Here is a 5,390-nt window from a genome sequence, read left to right as displayed (position 1 = left end):
GGATTTTGCACATCGTGTGGCCCTGAAGAGGACCAGTGGTGTATTAAATCGAACATACTGGGGTATGATGGGAAGAAGGCTGCGTGACTTGTAGGACCACATGATGTGCAAAATCCGAACGGCAACCTCCACGTGCACATTGGGTTACGCTGATGTCGACGGTAATGAACGAAAATACAAGGGTTACTTCAAAAAGCTGTAACTTGGCGAAAAAAATCGCAGTAACTTCTTTTTTTTAAATTGAAGGGAAAAGTACACACTTTTTGATACTTCGAGCAGAATTAGTGAGGAAAAATTTCCTACGCCCGGGCACCTGGCCAAAGTTGGTTAGTTTTTAGGTAAAAACATGTCCTTATATTATAAAAGCTACAGCAGCGCAGATGCATTCGAGGAAAAATCTGGTGACTAGTTTTGAAGCTGAGAGTGCAAGCTTTAATTTAAAAAAATACGATCTTGCTACGATGATTTTTAACGGAGATATCGTCGGTAATGTCGAAAACACAAGGGTTATTTCAATGAGTTGATTTGGCGAAAAAAATCGTAGGAACTTCTTTTTTTTAAATTGAAGAGAAAAGTATACACTTTTTGATATCATAAGCAGAACTGGCGAAGAAAAACATGGTCACGATTTTGAGAAAGTTCCGGGAAATGGGAAGAGTGAATGCAAATTCCAAGAGCTTCTTAAAGCAGAGACTTTGCCCTATAAAATGAAAAAAAACTTTTCAATTCGACCAGTTTTCGCGAAATTACGCTTATTTGAAATTCGCCAAATTTTGATGTAAATTTCTTGTTGCGTTAATTTTTTTGACCAGTGTACATTCAGTCCAAAAAAAGCGGTACACCTAAAATTTGTCAAAAAAGTACCAAATTTCGAATGACGATAACTACGCGAGAAATAATGATAGAAAGGTTTTTCAAAAAAGAAATTGAAGCATTAAATTTTTACTTTAAGAATCGATACATTAGAGTTTTGCGAGATAATTTTTTTCAAAATAGTGGGTGACAAAACAAGAGCATGCGAAATTGAAAAACTTTTGTCCGAGTTTGCGACGATCTATGGCGAGAGGCAAGTGTTGCAACTTAATGAAATAAAAAGCATGCGATAGTACAGTCTTCCCTTCAAAATGTTGTTTTACTCCTTTCGATACAATGATGTTTCGCTGAGATATGCGCATTAAAAGTACAAACTGGCCTTTTTATTCAAACTAGAAATGACAAAACACGCGCTTCGCGCGCGGTTTCCGGTTCAGTATGTATATTTTTAAGAATTTGTACACATGCAAAGAAGTAGTAGGCGCAACGTCACTTTAAAGTAAAAAGTAATTTATCATTCACTGATACGAGTTGCAACAGCAGAGTTCATCGTTAACTGTATATGTTAAACTGTAACAATACAAATATGTATATGATTATTATAGATTAATTATGTAAAATCAAAATTATTGTATTAAATAAACTTTATATTTTATATTTTTTTAAATAGGTATTTATTAAAATAATTATATAGAATACTGAAAAAGTCTTTCTTTTAAATATAAACTCCCAAAATTTTATATGTATGGTTTTGTCTGTGACACTTATTCAAATCCTCGTTTGAATCATTTGAATAAATAAAATAAAAACACAGAACAGATGCTTTATTTCGCACAAGTAACAGATAACAGAAAAATGTAAGACACTTACCTCACCCTTTCTCCGCTGTTGCCCGATGCCTCCTAGGCCTGCACATCCCAGGCAACCAGCTGACGTCGTAATGACGTAAATTAACGTGATTTTTGTCACTAATTGGTGACTATGACCTAAATTGACGTTATTTTGAACGTCATAACAATGACGTCAGTATATATTATACATCATAAGTATACGTCATATATGATGTAACTATTGGTCTTTGGAGTGACGTCAGTTGGAAGAAGTAAGCAAGACGTCATAATGACGTTATTTAAATAACACCTGATTCCCTCCTGAATAGATAGCACTAGTACCACATACTGCCGCGACGTGGCGACCGGCGCGTCTTTCTCGTAAGTAAAAATCGTCCCGTATTAGTATAAAAGGCGAGCCGATATGATGCGAGAGCGAGTTGTCTGGATCATGGATAGACCTCAATAACCTGAATATACTTTTGATGACTATGTGATTTAACACAATTTAACAATTATATCCCAAAAAATCTGCTGTGTCAGCAAATTATTTTTCTCCGTGTATATTACGTCTTAATTACGTATTACAACGTGATTTATGACGTAAATAAAACGTCAAGTTAATCACGTTACGGCAGGTTAATGGCGTAAGTAAACGTCATTAATTTGACGTCATTTAGACGAGACAAACTCACGTCGTCATTACGTTAATATCACGTCATAAGCTGACGTCGAACAGGTCAGCAACTGACCTTATATTAACGTCATTACGACGTCAGCTGGTTGCCTGGGATCCTCTCAGATTTCCTTGCTGCACTCACACACACACTCACTCGCGAAACTAATCGATCGCGCGAAATTTCGGGCACTTCCGTACGCGATGTGAAATACCACGGAACACACCAAATATTATTAACAAATATCGCGTGACTTTCTACGATACAAATTACTCAATCTAACAACTTGCATTTTTGATTCGGAAGAACAGGATAATGGATAAAAACACTTTTGAATTGGCAATATAAAACGCAACGCGAGCATCGAAAACATAATCTGCGGTAAAGAAGTAGTTTATAAGTAGTACAAATTTTTCTCTTTTTCCGAAAATGGAACAGATTACACGAAATCGATAGATAATTAAGATGCGTAAACGCGATGTAACCGCGACATATACCGACAAAATACAAATTTCTAGACGAGTTAGTCTCGTAAAATGTCTATGTATACGTTGATAAGGAGCCGTCACCTCAACATGCAATTCGTTTCTCATTACAAGTTGTAAAAATTGAATAATTAATCGAGGAACGTTACTTGTTACTAATAAAGGTGTGCAAATCAATAGCGTTTTATCCCTGCATTCAGCGCGATTGAGTCTCGGAAACTGATAACACAAAAGTAATACAACGCACGGACCGACTCTCGCTGCTGCCTGCCGGCTCGACGTTTGGCGAGCGAGTGATAGCGCGGCGATCTTCAGGTACACGATGGCACGCAAACATCATACGTCATCGCGCCGATAGAAAAACAACAACGACCGTTGAGAATTCGTTGTCCCGCCTACAAAATTGTAAATACTGTACTGAATATTTTACATTACTTTGTTCCGCGACTGTTACTACGTTTTGTGTATCATTCTGCGGATTTATTGGTGTTGATTAAATGAACGATTAATTCTCTTCAATCGAGAAAATATTTCGAAACAAAAAACGTTACTTAAATTCTAATTACTAAAATTAGAGATTGTACCTCAACTAGACAACACAAGCGCGCGAATACAGGAAAAATAAGTGCACTAAATGAGAATTTAAATGTACATTTAAAGCACATTATACGCGCACTGACGCTCCTTGGGGTGCTACTAGGATATGCGTCACGAAATATACATACATATTTGAGAAAAATAAAACGCAGTTTTACAAGCAATATTAATTTTTTAGGTTTTATACTACTTTTCCCTGAAGAGGAGATTCCTTAAGTATGTTTTCACCGAGCAAATTTTTTAAACAAGTGCGTATATCCACATAGAGTTAGGATCCATCGTTAATTCCAGTTCCGCAAAAATATCCTTTTTTTTACTGCTTCATCTTTCCTTGATCAAGGGGGAGCAATTGACGAAGCAAGTCATGTGATTTCCCTGAGCAAACTGTTAAAAAAAAAAAGCTAAAACGCCAAGGCAGAGGATCATCAGGATGAAGACATCTTAAACTTTTACTCTTGTCTCCAATAGCTTTCGCGCCGGAATCGTACGCATAAGGAGTTTAGATCTCAGTACAATGTAACGTCTTGAATAGCAGCTACTCGCGAGTGAGCTGTCGCTGAATATGGAATGATATTGGGAACAAGAGAACGAAGAGACACATACGCGGAAAAGGAAGACAGGCGTTACTTAAAATGAAAGAACCAGCCGACCGGGGAATGAAAAAGGGGAAAATCGAGGGGCATCCACGAAGATAGCGGTATATAGCGTCGCTATAAAAAAGGAGAAAAAAGGTGGTTAAAGAGGGAAAGGTAGTTATACGGTTAGATCATAATAGAGATTACCGTTAACAATGGCGAAAACGTTACCTCCTCGCGACGGGTTTAAATGTCAAATTGTCGAGTATAATTAATAATGCACATTTCGAAAGGTTTTTCAGGTATCTGCGCCCCACGCCAAGTTAAGGCCTTCACATACGAATCTACTTAATACGTAATACGTAAACTGTAAGGAAATCCTCCCATCAGAGTCGACTATTCCCGTCAACATTAGGGGAATAGTCGACTCTTGCTTTAAGTAAGCCCTAAGCCTTAAGCCGTAAAAAATTCACCAATCACAGATGAGAGTGAGGGGAATAAATGCCTGTGATTGGTTAATTTCTTACGGTTTAAGGCTTACAGCTTACTTAAAGCAAGATTGTGGACCAGGGGTAAGGAATAACATTGAAATAAAACTTCTTGTTGATCCAACTGGCCTAGTTTATATATCTCCTAGGAGATATAAACAGCCTAGTACCCAAGGAAGAACAGGCTTAAAAGCCTAGTAGACAAGGAAGAAGAACTATAAGTGAATATTTCGAATATACTCAGTCAGTAAAATGTTAGCAGATTGGTATCAGATTGCCAGCAGATTTATCAGAAACCCATACCAAAACCATAATCATCTGTGTCCGCATTTGGCTTTTGTTTTGGCAACAAAGTCTGTAATGTTCATGTAAAACATACACTGTCAACAGATTGTCGGCAGAAACCGAACATCGATGTCTAGTTAAAGATTTTTGTGTATTTTTGCTAATACGCTGGCAACACTTCAAATATATCAATTCCTGTATGCAATCTGCGGTCTTTCTGCCTTCAAAATTTGTAGTGGGTATTTGACAAAATCTGTTCCGACAAATTTGGCTATCTGGGTACTGCGGCTTAAATTATGATAAATACTTTGTGGCACTATATTTCATTCTTTGTGTCATTGTATGCATTGTATAATAATAAAATAAGAATGAAATATAATGCCACCATTTATGTGTACATAAAATTGCGACAAATTCTATATGGCACTGTATTTTGTATGTTTGTATGGAAACTTATAATTGATGTACATACTTAAAAATCAGTATTGCGCGTACATTGCCCAAAAATACAATAGTACAATTGATATCCAAAACTAAACCGTTCTAGACATCATAAAGTATTAACCAATTTTAAGTTTGGCTTGTATGTACTCTCAAAAGGCGCCTACAAATATTTTATTAGATTTATACATTTTCTGAA

This window comes from Vollenhovia emeryi, unplaced genomic scaffold (assembly GCF_000949405.1).
Source record: "Vollenhovia emeryi isolate VEMERY1.0 unplaced genomic scaffold, V.emery_V1.0 DF939323.1, whole genome shotgun sequence".
Classification (NCBI taxonomy): Eukaryota; Metazoa; Arthropoda; class Insecta; order Hymenoptera; family Formicidae; genus Vollenhovia; species Vollenhovia emeryi.
Note: the sequence above shows the minus strand (reverse complement) of the source record.